Genomic DNA, 16,829 nt, shown 5'->3' with positions numbered 1-16,829 from the left:
ACCCCATCTCTTCAAATATACAAAAATTAGCCAGGCCCAGTGGTACACTTGTAGTCCCAGTTACCTAGGAGGCTGAGGAGGGAGGATGGCTTGATCTTGGGAGGCAGAGGTTGCAGTGAGCCGAGATCACACCCCTGTACTCCAGCCTGGACAAAAGAACCAGATCCTGACACAAAAACAAAATTCTGGTGACAACGAGAAGTAAAGGAAACTCTTACGCATTGTTGATGGGAATGTAAATTCATATAGCTATTACTGAAAACTTTATGGAGAGTCCTCAAAAAAACTAAAGATAGAACTATCATATGATCCAGCAGTCCCACTTCTAAGTACATATCCAAAGATTTGAAATAATTATATTAAAGAGATATATGCAATCCCATGTTCACTGCAGCACTATCCCATGTTCACTGCAGCACTATTCACAATAGCCGAATTATAGAATCTACCTAAGTGTCCATCAACAGATAAATGGATAAAGAAAAGGTGGTATATATGCACAATGAAATACTATTCTGCCTTTAAAAATGAGGAAATTCTGTCATTTGTGACAACATGGATGAAGCTGCAGGACATTATGCTAAATGAAATAAGCCAGACATAGGCACAGAAAGACAAATACCACATGATCTCACCTCTATATGGAATCTAAAACAACAGAACTAAGAAGTGTAGAGTAGAATGGTGCTTACCAAAGTCTGAGGGGTTGGGGAAAATGGGGAATGCCAAAGGGTTCGAAGTTTTAATTAAACAAGAGGAATATGTTTTTTGAGATTATGTTGTCACCATGATGACTATAGTTAATTATACTGTGTTGTATATTTCAGAATTGCTAAGAGAGCAAATTTCAAATATTTTCACCACAAAAATAAGTATTTAAGGTGATGGGTATGCTTATTAGCTTGACTTAATCATTCCATATTGTATGGAATGTTGTGTTATGACATATATCAACATTACTTTGTACCTCATAAATATATACAATCATAATTTGTCAATTTACAATAAAATAAAAAAACTTATTAATGCAAAAAAGGAAATATATATACACACATATACCCCATATATATCCCAATATATATCATGTACATGTATATTCATACACAATATAATTATTTTTGATTAATAAAATATACTATTAAATGTTCCATATCCCTATTCATTCATAAAAATTATATTATTTAACCTCATTAGTTATATTATTCAAATCTTGCATATTACCATTTGACTTTGTCTATTTAATTTGTCATGTAAAACAACAGATCTAAGGTGTCCTACAAGTAGCTTTGCTTATTTTCTCATACTTTTGATCATTAGTTTTACATATTTTGAAGATATGCATTTTTAGATGTTTGATGCAAAAGAGTCACAACTATCCCTTCTTCCTTACAGAGGTTATCTTTTATCAGTACAAAATAACTCTGGGTCTAATATAATGGTCTCTGCTTTGAAATATACTTGGTTTCATTTTAATACTGATGTAGAATTCGACGACCATAAGAGTTTCTGGTTTTCTTACCCTGGCTCACTATATTGGTGAATTTACATTTATGCCTCTCTTGTGGTCTGTCAGACTGAAGGCAGTGCCAGTGCTGGGCTTGTCTCTCCATTTCCCAGCTGAGTTTTGCCCCATCCAATGGCCTACCTGTTAGGTACTTGGTAAACAGTAAAGGTAGCTGGATGGATTTAACTACGAGTCATGGTGTTCATTATATTTTAAATGGTCTCTAACAATTAGAGGATCCAGCTCCAGATCCCCATCTTCATATTCAATACCCAAGTGAGAAAAATCTTCACATATGATAAATATAGATGTAGGCTACTATCTTGCTTTAAGTCAACCCTGTATTTGAAAGTCTGGATTTATTCAGATAATATATCAAGGAGTGACTGTTCATTTTACAAAGGGATTATTTGCCTCATAAAAAATTTAGTCATAACACTTTGATATTGTGGACTCCCCTACCGTATTGAAAGTGTCATTTGATTTACATAGATAGGCTCTATGCACAACCCTTCATGAACATCCCCATGTATATAGCATAATCAGTGCTAAGGATCCTTTCACGTCACTGTCTGTCTCTGCAGAGATCTTGGCTCTTTTGGTGTTCAAATACCATCTGCTTTACTTTTACATTTCCGTCATATGATACGGTAAGGGAAGGAGGGGACACACTGCAGAAGGCCAAGGTTCCAAGGTAAGGCAAGGCTTCGATACAATGGACAAAGCAATGGACCCAAAGTCAGAAGGCTCTGAGTCCCTGCCAGCCATGGGATCTGAGCCATCTGAGCCATGAGACAAACTGCAGCCTCCTTCATGCCAGATTTTTAGTTTACAAAAGAAAGATAATAATGCCTGGGTGCACCTACTTCCTAGGTTCTTATAACAATCAAATATAAAATTGCTTTTTAAATATAAGGTGCTATGTGAATCTTTTTTCCAAGGAAGTCTAATACCACTGCATCAAGAGAACACTGCATTGATCTCCCTTTTTCTTTGTTAACACTGGTTTGTCATAGAATTACTTAAATTTTCTGGAAAATTTCTCCAAATCATTACCCTTTTCATTTTTATCTTACTTTTCCTGTTACTCTTTGCTTAGTTCAAAGTCTCCAAATACTTTCTCTGCAAAATGAGATCAAGCCCTCTGCCCAGCACCCACACCTCTGAACAATCTCCTGTTTGTCTCTTCCTGACAAACTGAATAAGATGAGAAATCAAAGCTTGTGATATCTTACCATTAAAGAAGTACAGTTATTTGGAAGCACCAGCTCCAACTTCTTTTCTGTATTTCATATCTGCCTATACCTGTGTCTTTGGAAACCACTGCTCTCTGCAACACTCCTGCCATTTCCTTATCTTTGTTCCTTTGAACCACTCTGGTCTGTATTTCTTTTTCAGTTTCTTCTGGCAGCTTGTAATAACCCCTCATTGTTTGAGTCTCCCATCTTCTTTCCTTTACTGGCACTTACATAAGAATCAGAGTTCTCTAAGAACTCACCTGAAATATAATGTAATGGTCATTAGATAAGTATGATGTATTTTTTAAGTGAGTTATTAAACTGATGTGTCTTTTTAGACCGAGACCCTATTGTAATGTTTGGCTGAGGTCTTGACTGTGTGACATCACAGCACAGCTACAGAAAAGGCTATATCCTGGGATCTCCACCTGGATGTTCCACAGCTACCTCCACTCACTCACCGTCTTTCTCTCGAAACCTCTTCCTCACCGTACGTTTCTTACCCTCATTAGTGGCATCTCCATTCACCCAGTTAAGCGATTCCAAAACCTCAGATTATTTTTAAACATATTTCCCATATCCAGCTAGTCATTAATCCTGCTGTTTTCAAAAAGCCTCTCAAACCTATCTTAGTTTAGATCCTTATCCTATTTCATTAGAACTGTGGCAATAGCATCTTCATTTTCCTGTGGCCTTCTGGCTCTTCCTTCCCCAGTTCTTCTGAAACATTACTGTAGCTATTTTCTTAAGAAAATCCAATCATATCACTCCTCTGCTTAAAATTCAGCTTAAATATGCTGAAAACAGCCAGGTACGGTGGCTCATGCCTGTAATCCCAACACTTTGGGAGGCCAAGGCAGGTAGATAGCTTGCAGCCAGAAGGTTGAGATCAACCCGGCCCACGTGGCAAAGCCCCGTCTCTACTAAAAATACACAAATTAGCCAGGCTATAGTGGCATGCGCCTGTAGTTCCAGCTATTTGGGAGGCAGAAGCAGGAGAATCACTCGAACCAGGAAGCGAAAGTTGCAATGAGCTGAGATCTTGCCATGGCACTCCAGCCTGGGTGACAGAGAGAGGCCTTGTCTCAAAACAAAACAAAACAAAAATAATGCTGAAAAGGATTATCTAGACTGTGATAAAGTTTAAATAACATGACATTCAAGGACCATCAATGTCTGGCCCTAGCCTTACCAGACCTCCCTACCACAGCCACACTGAAGTCCCATCTCCTGAAGAATGCCATGTTCATACTTGCCTCCTTTTCCTTGCTCTTGTTGTTCTCCATTCTTGGAATACCCTTCTCCCTCTGCTTGGTCTTCCGGCTTTAAAACACAGTTCAAAATTCACCTTCTCTGCAAAGTCTTCCTGAGCTCCAGTCACACCTCTTTCCTGGAAGAGTGAGTGACCACTACTTCCACATTACCCTGTGGTGCGATTGTTTGCAGATGGGTCACTCTCCTATTTAAATTTGTTCTCATTCATCTTTATCTGGCACATAGTACACACTCAATAAACGGTTATTGAAATTAATATTTTCTGAATAAAATAACTAAAGGAAAATTCCAGAGATCCAGAGGTACACCCCTCCAGATACTTCACTGCATTAAAGAAAAGAGCCCAGGAATAAAGAGAAAGAACTAATCATGTGACTATAACAAACCCATGAATGGGTTGTTTGTTTTTAAAAGCTAAGTGGTTTAGGGAGGGTAGGAGGAGAAAGTACATTTTAAAGCTCTAGCTTCAGGGCAAGTAATAAAAATTGTTGCTTTAATGTTTTTTTCATAATATTGTGAGCAACGGGAAGGTCTATTCCATCACACCAGCCTTCGGGGCAGAAGGTTTCAGCCTCCTGAGCTAAATCAAACTGGCATCAGCTCTTAGTTTTTCAGGCGGCCACAACTGGTCTCTGCTTTCCATGGGGCTAAACTTGGCTGACAAAAAAGAAACAAAATAATTTCCCACTTATTTTACGGGCCTCTCTTTTCCTCTTTTGCTCTCATCAATTAATTATAAGAGTTCTGGAAACCCATCCTGCATTCTTGTCTCTGGATTACACAGATGTAGGCATTGTTCTTTGTCTATACTAGGGACTGTTGGTCTTATAAAGAAGGAGGTTGGAAGGCAGTGTCTTACCAAGGGCACAAAGCTAGTCCAAGAAACAACACTGCTTGGCACTCATGGTTCAAAGCCCTTAAGTGCCATTCACTGATGACAACTCTTGATGCCACTCATTTTATATTCCCTAAATTGGTAAGTCTGAACACGTTTAAAATTAAGATGCATGGGCACCTAGGTCAAAGTATCAGAGTATCCTAGAATCTCAATGGAATTCAATAATTTTCAAAATTATAAAACAACCAACTCCCTTATAATTCAGTCTTAATCATTTCACCCTGTACTCTCATTCTAAATTCATTTACCCAAATAACGCAGGGTTTGTATATATGCTTGAACACACACAGAGACCACATTCTTCAAAGTCACACAGTCTTTCCTGGCAAGATTGTCTTGTTTCTGGGAGAAACCCTGTTTCCATCTGCTTGAGTTCTGAGTCCTAACTCTCCCATTTTCCAAGTGCTGTTTCTAGTTAAGAAGGTCATATAGGAATTACCATAGTATCTAGCTCTTAGGTATATAGTGACAATTAAATGGGGCAATATAAGTAAAAAGATTAAATATAACAGTGCCTGGTGTATGGTCAGTGCCCCATAAATATCAGCTTTGTAACATTCCATGCCTGTATGACACATGACCTCATAACTGGCTCTTTGGGTTGGCCCTTTTCACCAAGCAACACGTGTATTCCACTTCTCCTTATAAACTTGAATTAACTGAAGTAGGTAACATTAATTTCATTTTACTTAACACGTTTGGAACTTTGTGTTTGTTAAATGTAGCATGCAAAAATATTTAAATACGTATGTATAATGACTTTTGAAGTGCCTTTAAAAAATCTCCAAGGTCCTTCCAGCTCCAAAATGTGATCCATGATAACTAATCTCAAATGCATGCAAAGAAATAGGGATGTAGTTCCCCAGATACACTGGGAATATATAGCATTGTCAGACTAGGTTGCACTGGAAACAAGTCAGACCCAGGACCAGGAGCCTGTGACAATGTAGAAGAAAATCTTGCCCTCTTTTCTCCCCACCAGCCTAGGGTTTATTACACTTATCTTGAGCTCCCAGGCTTTCTTATTGCAGATGTGGAGAAGAAAGGAAATGAATTGTAAATAGCAGAGAAGACAGCAGAGACAAAATGCTATGGAATCTCAAACAGAGGAGGTGAAGTAAGCAGAACTCCAGGAAATCATTGGTAATTTCACCTTCTAACCCTAATAAAAAAGAATCCCAAAGGTTTAACTCAGGAAGGGTCCCTAGCTAAACACCTTCATTTTGGAGATTAAGAAATTAAAACCTAAAGAGATCAAGTGGCAAGTCCAAGGTCATCCGGCTCTTCTGGAACCTGGGCCTGGAAACTAAGAACTGCTGCAGTGACCAACTGTATTAAAGCTATGTGCTAAGCCTATGTGTTTACAAACAGATAAATGTCTCTCTGGAACATATGTAGCCTTCTTCAGTCACCTGCAAATCAGCCAGCACCTGTCTCAGGAAAACAGACAAGAGTCTTAATAACTCTGAATTCAAAAGAAATGCCTGGTTTTACAAACAAGTCAGAGTCATATGGTTCTGCCTTTACAGTCACCCTTATCTTTAAGAAATGCATGAAATATTATAGTGACAATGATTCCTTAAACGTCCAAAGTAGAAGTGAACAAAACACAAGCAAGAAAAAACCTAGGCATATTTTGTTTAAAGCAAACACATAAAGCCAAGTCCACCAAAAATGGAAATACCAGGGGGCGTTTCTGGAGATTATTTTAACAGCATAGAATAGAACTCTTTTTAAGTGGTCCCAGTCAGAATGCCTCCATTTGCAAAAGTGCAACACTTACACAACTTTTTGGAAAGCTATCAAAACATAGGAGTTGTAAGCCTGCATCTCCACTGCTTCCACTTCATATATCCTTATTTTCACTCATGCACTGATTCATTCAGTTCGATCTCATATGCACTCATTTCACTTACTCATTTGTTAATTCACTCAGTTCTACGGCATAGGTACTCATTCAATTACTTATCGAGTAGCTCTGAGTCCTAAGTCAGATGGGACTTTGCCCTCATGGTACTTAGATTCTAGGAGAGTCTAGTAGCAGCAACTAGATGCATCAAAAGCGAAAGTACACGGTAAAATGCGAAAGGAACCCCAAAAGAACTGCATAAAGCATACTGGAGGCTCAGGGGGACCAGGAATGTTTGCAGATGGGGGGGTGAAAGGGGCGGCTTGGGGCTGAGCCCTGTTGCTGACGGGAAGTAAAACCATCTTGGGAAGGACGGCTGAGGGCCGTGCTCGCTGCTGTCCCGCAGCATCCTCCACCACCCCCACGTCACAGCTTCCCCATTTCTAGGCTCGGTGCCTCCAGTGTCACGAAGGGCCAGCCACAGGCTGCCAACCCGCCGCTCCCCAGCCAGGTCCTCCCGTCACTCCCCCGAATGAGCGATGTTGGAAGTCCGTCCCCGTCTGCCCCCGCCCCTGGCCTGCTCCAACCTCAGCCCGCCCGACCGCCGTGGGTAGGAGCCAAGGCCTCGGTCCAGCCGCCCGCGGGCACTGCCAGGTCGGCCGCAAACGCACCTGATGGGGCGGCTCCTACGGCGGCGACGGAGGCGGCTCCCAGGACCGGGCTTGCGGCCTAGCCTTACGGTGGCGGCGGCCACACCCCTGACCAGGCTGGGGCCCTCAGCGCCGCCCCGTGACTGCAGCCCTGCTTGCCGACCAGGCCGCGGGCCGAGAGGCGGGGCAAAGACCTGACTCAGGGGCCGGGCGCCACCTCCGGAACGCCTCAGGGGGTCTCACTCGCCCTCCAAGGGCGACCTCAGGGACACAGATCGACCGGAGGTCTGCTCAGCTTCTGGGCTGTGGCTCCTGTTAGAAAATTGAGTGTCGCCCTGGGTCCCGAGCCCCTAGGCCTGAGTCCTTCGTGCAGGGGCGTCTCCCTCAGACTGGGTGGTGCGCAGGCCAGGGCCGCGTGCTTTTCAGAAGCACAGCCTCAGGCAAGGCGGGTGGCAGGGGCCTGAGAAGGCGCATGGCTTGGCAGAAGGGTCCTGTGCTTCGATGGGTGCCCGTGCAGGTAGAGAAGGACTGGGCTGCGAAGCTGAAAGGAAAACGTGAAAGGTTTTTGTGTTTCTCTGAGCCTGAGTAAAGGCCATGCTTTCTGAGCTGTCAAACGCCTCCCAAAGGAAGCGATTATTAAACCGTTTTCCCATCCTGCCAGGTGTAGGATTGTTAGGCGGTGATGATGGAAGGCAGAGGAGATGACCCGAACTGAGAGATGAGAAAGAGTCTTTTCTCTTTCGTTTGTGCCTTAATTATATGAGGGTGCCCAAGAAGAAAGGAGACTCATCTGATTACCTGGTGTGGCTTATCTCAACAAGTCACACGCATTCTGGTCACAGAGTATGTGCTCAGTGTTTTCAGTGCTTTATGTTTTGATAAGTGCAAATTCCTTTGTTTAAGGAAACTCTTATCAAATACAAACAGTTATCTTTGTGAAACATTGAGCAGTTCCAGTCTCTTAACTAAAAAAACAAAACAGAACTTTTAATTTAAAAGAAAAGAAAGAAAAGCACATGCTGACTAGGGGAAAAAAAAAACACAAAATGTGCAAAGTCCACTCACCTTCGGTTAACAATCCCTCTAAACCTTACTAGCCCTGTTGCCCACCAAAAAAAATGTGAACTCTGTGAGGCATTGGAGGGTCCTCATAAACATGGCCCTGACCCACCTTTCCAGAATCATCTCTCGGATGCCATATCAAACCCCGCTGAATTACTTTTTTCTCAAACCATCAACGGTAAAAGAAAAGTTTTTATTATTTCCAATCTGACATGGACCATTATTTCTGTAAAACACAATTCAAAACCAGCTAGCAAATAAGAGACAAAACTACAAGCACAGTTTTATTACAAGTGTACAACGAGTATGCCAAAAGCATAAAATTAGTTTTCAATTTTGGTTGTTGTTTTTTTTATTTCTAAATGCTTACTCACAATTTCTATACTTACCTGTTCATGGACCAGTAAAAAGCTGTTCATTGACTGGCGGTGGTAACTACAGTTTAAGTGGCACTGACTTGCTCTTCTTTATGTCAAATGCTTTTCAACTTCTGGGCCTTTTCTCATGTTTAATACCAACAAAGTTCTTTCCCACTCAAGTTTCAACTCATAATAATAATAAAAACTTCACATTTATTGAGTGCCTTGTGCTAAGATTTTCAATACATTAACTGTGAATTCTTATGTGTCCTATGAGCTACATATTATTATCATTATTATTTATCCCCACTTTACAGATAAGGAGATGGAGGATTAGAGAGGTCAAGTCAGAAAACCAGTGAGGTACAAAGTCAGCATTAAACTGAGCTGGCCTGATTCTGGAGCCCAAGCAATCAACCAATATGCTGGACCCCTCTCTGTGAAACCTCCCCCATTTGCTTTCAAGTTGAAATTAATCACTCTTGCTTATACCTCTACTCTAACATTTTTTCCCATTGGTTTTCATTCATGTCAGCTTCCCTTACTAGGCTTTAAGCTTCTGAGTACAGTGACATTTGTCTGCTCACACAAATCACAGGAAGCAGAGCTCATTCTCATCTTTGTGTTACCACTACCTTTTATGCTTACTTCATAATATGTTTTAATTATTTATTCTTGTCAGCATCCTCTACTAAACCATACAATGTTCAGAGTTTTCTTACCAAAAATGATTTTATTTATTTAATTGAATAAGCACTTCTGTAGCATGTATAATGAGCCAGGTACTATTCCAAGAATTTTAAAACCTTGCAAATAGACCTACAAAGTAGATATTATTTTATCCTTATTTAAACTGTGAGGAAACTAAGGCACGGAGAGGTTACCAGTAAGTTGCAGGACCAGAATTCCAAACCAAGCAACCTGCCTGGCTGCAGAGTCTATTTCTGAGCCACGATGCTATGCTGATTTTCCACGATCCCACCTGTTCTTCCTTCTTAAAACACTTCACCACGGGGAGATCAATCCATTATGGTCAATTAGAAGCCCCTGCCCACAGCACTCACAGGAATGAAAAGGGGCAAATGAATTCAGTATCTTCAACTGAAATATCCAGGTTCTCGCATTGGGACTGACTAGGAAAACCACTGGCCCATGGAAAACGAAGAAAAGTTGGGCAGGGTGGGGAGCCCACCCTGGAGCAGCACAGAGTCAAAGACACCTCCACCCTCAGCCAAGGGAAATGGTAAGTGATTGTGCAACCCAGGAAACCATGCATCTCCCATGAATCTTTGCAACCTGCGGATCAAGAGACTCCCTCATGAGTCCACACCACCAGAGCCTTGAGTCTGATACACAGAGCTGTGTGTTGTCTTGGCAGAGCAGCCACTCAGGCACATACAAAGAGGCCCAGAAGTTTTACATACTCCGGCCACAATCACCAGCAAGGCAGGAAATCCATCTCTAGGAAGGGGGCTGAATCCAGGGAGCCAAGCAATGCCATTCTTCAGGCCCCACTCACATGATGCCCCACAAGTTAAGACCACCAGCTTGGAATCCCAGCCAGCCAATGGCAGCAGGTGGGAGTTTGCCTGAGACAGGTTTGAGTTCCCAGAGGGAGGAGTAGCCGCCATCTCTGTGGTTCAGTCGACTCAGCTGCTGCAGTCTCCTGGCTGTGTAGAATACAGACAGTCAGAACTAGGAAGGGTTCACCTCTGCTACAATGCACCACACCTGCCCTACCCAAAAGCAGCCAGACTGCTTCTGTAAGTGGGACCCCAAGTCATTCCTCACTGGAGAGGACCTCCTTAAGCCCCTCCAGCAACTCTTTTATGAACAGAACTCTGATCTCTCCCTGGGACAGAGCTCCTGGAGGGAGGGGAAGGCATTATCTCTGTAGTTCAGTTGACTCAGCCATTCCAGCCTGCCAGCTGTGCATAATACAGATGGACCACACAAGGAAGGGTCCCCCACAATGTAGCACAGCTGTCTTGCCAAATTGCAGCCAGACTCTTTAAGTGGGACCCCAATCCATTCATCATGGGTGAGTCCTCCCTGCAGGGGCTTCAGTCACTCCAACCAGGGCTCTACGGATAGAGCTTTGATATCTCCTGGGATGGGTTGCCTTGAAGAGGGACAACCACCATCTTTATGGTTCAGTGGACTCAGATGCTCCAGCCTGCCAGCTGTGGAGAATACAGGTGGTCCAGACTGTAAGGGCCCTGCTCACCCCAACTCCCAGTGCACCACACCTGCTCTACAAAAAGCAGCCAGACTACTTCTTTGGGTGGGTCCCTAATCCCATTCCTCCTGACTGGGTGAAACCTCCTCTAGCCACCTCCTACAGGTGTATGAGGGCTGGCAACAGATCAGAAACCACCTGAGATGAAGCTTCCAGAGGAAGAGGCTGGCTGCCATCTTTGCTGTTTTGTGGCCTTCACTAGTGATACCTCCAGATACAGGAAAAAGTGAGGCAACTGGGGTCTGGAGCAGATCTCTAGCAAACTGCAGCGGTCAAGTGGCCTGACTGTTAAGAGAAAAACAAAGAAACAGAAAACAACAACCACATCAACAAAAAAGACCCCACAAAAACCTCAAAGTCAACAACCTCAAAGATTAAAGGTAGATAAGTCCGCAAAGATGAGAAAGAATTAACGCCAAAATGCTGAAAACTCAAAAAGCCAGAGTGCCTTTTCTCCTGCGAATGACCATAAGACCTCCCCAGCAAGGGCACAGAACTGGACTGAGGCTGAGATGGCTGAACTGACAGAAGTATGCTTCAGAAGGTGGATAACAACTAACTTTGTTGAGCTAAAGGAGTATGTTGTAACCCAATGCAAAGAAGCTAAGAATCATAATAAAACAATACTGGAGCTGATAGCCACATAGCCAGAATAGGTGAAAAAGGAATATAACTGATCTGATGAAGCTGAAAAACACAACACAGGAACTTCACAATGCAATCACAAATATCAATAGCAGAATACACCAAGTGGAGGAAGGAATCTCAGAGCTTGAAGACTATCTTTCTGAAATAGGACCAGCAGACAAGAATAGAGCAAAAAAGAATAAAAAAGAATGAACAAAATGTCATGCGCATCCATGTGAAGAGACTACCAAACAGGCTTTGTGTGAGCAATAAAGCTTTTTAATCACCTGGGTGCAGGCGGGCTGAGTCCGAAAAGAGAGTCAGCGAAGGGAGATAAGGGTGGGGCCGTTTTATAGGATTTGGGTAGGGAAAGGAAAATTACAGTCAAAGGGGGGTTGTTCTCTGGCGGGCAGGGGTAGGGGTCACAAGGTGCTCAGTGGGGAGCTTTTGAGCCAGGATGAGCCAGGAAAAGGAATTTCACAAGATAATATCATTGCTTAAGGCAAGGACCGGCCATTTTCACTTCTTTTGTGGTGGAATGTGATCAATTAAGGCAAGGCAGGGCATCTGCACTTCTTTTATGATTCTTCAGTTACTTCAGGCCATCTGGGGGTATATATGTGCAAGTCACAGGGGATGCGATGGGTTGGCTTGGGCTCAGAGGCCTGACATTCCTGCCTTCTTATATAAACAAGAAAAATAAAACAAAATAGTGTTGAAGTGTTGGGGCAGTGAAAATTTTTGTGGGGTGGTATGGAAAGAGAATGGGCGATGTTTCTCAGGGCTGCTTCAAGCGGGATAGGGGCAGCGTGGGAACCTAGAGTGGGAGAGATTAAGCTGAAGGAAGATTTTGTGGTAAGAGGCGATACTGTGGGGTCGTTAGAAGAAACATTTGTCGTATTGAATGATTGGTGATGGCCTGGATGTGGTTTTGTATGAATTGAAAAACTAAACGGAAGACACAAGGTAAGAGAAGGAGAAAAAACAGGTATTGAAGGACTAAGAATTGGGAGGACCTAGGACATCTAATTAGAGAGTGCCCAAGGAGGCTCAGCATAGCCCTGCCAGCAAAGATTATTTTGTAGAATAAGTTGGGATTTGGGAGATCAATCGGACATGATTAGCAGGGAGAGCACATGTGTTTTTATGAAGAATTATGCCAAGGTAGGTAATGGATGGTGAAGAAATTTGAGCTTTGGAGGGGGATACCCGATATCCTTTGGAGAATAAATGCTGAAGGAGCAGAAGTGTGTCTTGTTGAGAAGATTCAAAGGAGGGGCTACAAAGAAGAAAGTCATCAATAAATATATTGAATAAGGTGAGAAGCAGAGGGGTGGAAAGAAAGTAAATCATGGGAAAGAGTTTGACTGAAGTAATGAGGGCTGTCCCTGAAACCTTGTGGCAGCACAGACCAGGTAAGCTGCTGGGACTGATGAGTGTCAGGGTCAGTCCAGGTGAAAGCAAAGAGAGGCTGGGACGAGGGGTGCAGGGGAATAGTGGAAAAAGCATCTTTAAGATCAAGAACAGAATAGTGAGTTGTGGAGGAAGGTATTGAGGACAAAAGAGTGTACGAGTTGGGCACCACAGGGTGGATAGGCAAAACAATTTGGTTGATAAGGAGCAGATCTTGAACTAATCTGTAAGACTTGTCCGGTTTTTGGACAGATAAAATGGGGGAATTGTAAGGAGAGTTTATAGGTTTTAAAAGGCCATGCTGTAGCAGGTGAGTGATAACAGGCTTTAATCCTTTTAAATCGTGCTGTGGGATGGGATATTGGTGTTGAGTGGGGTAAGGGTGATTGGGTTTTAATGGGATGGTAATGGGAATGTGATCGGTTGCCAGGGAAGGAGTAGAGATGTCCCATACTTGTGGGTTAAGGTGGGGGGATACGAGAGGAAGACGCAAAGGAGGCTTTGGGTTAGGAAGAAGGGCAGCAATGAGATGTGGTTGTAGTCCAGGAATAGTCAGGGAAGCAGATAATTTGGTTAAAATATCTCGGCCTAATAAGGGAACTGGGCAGGTGGGGATAACTAAAAAAGAATGCATAAGGGAGTGTTGTACAAGTTGGCACCAGAGTGGGGGAGTTTTAAGAGGTTTAGAAGCCTGGTCGTCAATACCCACAACAGTTATGGAGGCAAGGGAAACAGGCCCTTGAAAAGAAGGTAACGTAGCCTCCGTATTGATTAAGAAGGGGACAGACTTACCCTCCACTGTAAGAGTTACCCAAAGCATCTGTGATGGTCCAGGAGGCTTCCGAGGCAATGGGGCAGCGTCAATCTTCAGCCGCTAAGCCGAGAAGGTCTGGAAAGGAGTCAGTCAGAGAGCCTTGGGCCAGAGCTCCAGGGGCTCTGGGAGTGGCTGCCAGGTGAGTTGGACAGTCCGATTTCCAGTGGGGTCCTGCACAGATGGGACACGGCTTAGGAGGAATCCTGGGCTGCGGGCATTCCTTGGCCCAGTGGCCAGATTTCTGGCACTTGTAGCAAGCTCCTGGGGGAGGAGGTTCTGGAGGAACCCCTGGCAGCTGCGGTTCAGGCATTCGGAGTTGTGTGCTGGAGATGCGGCTGGGGTTTGTCTCACAGTGGAGGCAAGGAATTGCAACTCAGAAATAAGTTGCTACTTGGCTGCTTCTACTCTATTATTGTACACCTTGAAGGCGAGGTTCATTAAGTCCTGTTGTGGGGTTTGAGGGCCGGAATTTAATTTTGGGGTTTTATTTAATGTCGGGAGCAGATTGGGTAATATAATAAAATGCATATTAAGAATAAGACGGCCTTCTGACCTTTCAGGGTCTAGGGCTGAAAAGCGTCTTAGGGTTGCTGCTAAACAGGCCATGAACTGGGCTAAAGTTTTCCATATTTGATGAAAAAGAGCCTAAATGCTAACTGATTTGGAAGAGGTCAGATAAAGAAAAAGGTACATTAACCTTGACTATGCCTTTAGCTCTAACCACTTTTCTAAGAGGAAATTGCTGGGCAAGTGGGGGAGGGCTAGTCGCAGAACGAAACAGTAAGCCAGACCGGGTGTGAGGAGGGGAGGTGATAAAAGGATTATAGGGTGGGGGAGCAGAAGCTGAGGAAAAATTGGGACCTAGCTCGGCCTGGCAAGGAGGGGAGAGGTCAGATGGGTCTGTAGAAAAGGAAGACGGGAAAGACTCAGCGACGCTTGGGGTTGGGACTGAGGGGACAAGCAGGAGGGAAAGAAGGAAGATTTGGGACGAGTTGCATTGGGAACAGAGACTAGGGAGGGACTGATATGTAAAAGAATGCCTGGACGTCAGGCACCTCAGACCGTTTGCCCATTTTACGACAAGAATTATTTAGATCTTGTAGGATGGAATATCAAAAGTGCCATTTTCTGGCTATTTAGAACTACTGTCGAGTTTGTATTGGGGTTAAGCAGCATTGTAGAAGAAAATAAGGTGTTTAGGTTTTAGGTCAGGTGTGAGTTGAAGAGGTTTTAAGTTCTTGAGAACACAGGCTAAGGGAGAAGAAGGAGGAATGGAGGGTGGAAGGTTGCCCATAGTGAAGGAGGCAAGCCCAGATAAAAGAGAGAGTAAAGACACGGAGAGAAGGAGTTTGGGGGTTCTTGCCCTCCAGAAAAGTGGAAAAGGGGTCAGGGCATGGAAGTAAGGGATTGGGGCGCAAAAATAAGAGGTCGGGGCACAAAATAAGAAGTTGGGTCACAAAATAAGGTCAGGGTGCAAAATAAGAGGTCGGGGTTCTTTCCCTTCCCCAAGGAAAGCAGAGAAGGGGTAAAACAGGGAGAGAAGGGGTCAGGGTGCTTGCCCCTCCCCCAGGAAAGCAGAGAAGGGGTAGAGACAGGGAGAGAAGGGGTTGGGGTGCTTGCCCCTCCCCCAGAAAAGCAGGGCCTGCCGCTAAAGGTGAAGGACCAAGGCAGGCATCCATGCAGCGTGGTCAGACACCTCTGAAACGTGGGTGAGTAATCAGGGAGGCATCCCTGCAATGATTAAACACCAAGGGAAGGCTGCCTTCCCCAGCCGGCGTTTTGGGTACACGGATAAAATGTGTCTCCTTTGTCTCTACCAGAAAATGAGAGGAACTGAAATTAAGAGAAGGGAGAGATTGAAGGGTGGTGCCAAGATTGAAAGGAGAAAGAAGTTAAGAGATAGTGAGAGAGGCTGGAGAAGAGAGTAAAAAGGGGGCCACTTACCCGATTTAAAATTGGTGAGATATTCCTTGGGCTGTTGGGTCTGAGGACCCGAGGTCGTAGGTGGATCTTTCTCATGGAGCAAAGAGCAGGAGGACAGGGGATTGATCTCCCAAGGAAGGTCCCCTGATCCGAGTCATGGCACCAAAATGTCATGCGCATCCGTGTGAAGAGACCACCAAACAGGCTTTGTGTGAGCAGTAAAGCTTTTTAATCACCTGGGTGCAGGCGAGCTGAGTCCGAAAAGAGAGTCAGCGAAGGGAGATAAGGGTGGGGCCGTTTTATAGGATTTGGGTAGGGAAAGGAAAATTACAGTCAAAGGGGGGTTGTTCTCTGGCGGGTAGGAGTGGGGGTCACAAGGTGCTCAGTGGGGGAGTTTTTGAGCCACGATGAGCCAGGAAAAGGAATTTCACAAGATACTATCATCCCTTAAGGCAAGGACCGGCCATTTTCACTTCTTTTGGGGTGGAATGTCATCAGTTAACGAGGCAGGGCATTTGCCCTTCATTTGTGATTCTTCAGTTACTTCAGGCCATCTGGGCGGATACATGCAAGTCACAGGGGATGTGACGGTTTGGCTTGGGCTCAGAGGCCTGACACAAAACATCCAAGAATATGGGATGTAGTAAAAAGACTGAACCTACAACTGACTGGGGTACCTGAAAGAGACAAGGGGGATGAAACCAAGTTGAAAAACATACTTCAGGATATCATCCAGGAGAACTTCTCCAATCTAGCAAGACAGGCCAACATTCAAATTCAGGAAATCCAGAGAACCCCAGTAAGATACTCCACAAGAAGATCAATCCAAAGACACCTAATCATCAGATTTTCCAAGGCCTAAATGAAAGAAAAAATGTTAAGGGCACCCAGAAAGAAAGGCCAAGTTACTTACAGAGCGAAACCCATCAGACTAATAGTGGACCTGTCAGTGGAAACTCTACAAGCCAGAAGAGACTG

General features: G+C 43.9%; 1 protein-coding gene across 1 annotated transcript in view; it reads right to left on the bottom strand.

The window, feature by feature from the left end:
* Window positions 1-7,610, bottom strand: part of CPQ (carboxypeptidase Q) — a 495,137-nt gene extending 487,527 nt beyond the window's left edge. The window contains exon 1 of the mRNA XM_017875290.1: window positions 7,436-7,610. The gene's annotated coding sequence lies outside the window, so the exon portion shown is untranslated. The remainder of the gene's footprint in view (window positions 1-7,435) is intronic.
* Between the last annotated feature and the right edge of the window lie 9,219 nt (window positions 7,611-16,829).

This window comes from Rhinopithecus bieti, unplaced genomic scaffold (genome assembly GCF_001698545.2).
Source record: "Rhinopithecus bieti isolate Rb0 unplaced genomic scaffold, ASM169854v2 scaffold_8760, whole genome shotgun sequence".
Classification (NCBI taxonomy): Eukaryota; Metazoa; Chordata; class Mammalia; order Primates; family Cercopithecidae; genus Rhinopithecus; species Rhinopithecus bieti.
Note: the sequence above shows the minus strand (reverse complement) of the source record. Positions and strands in the feature narration are given on the sequence as shown.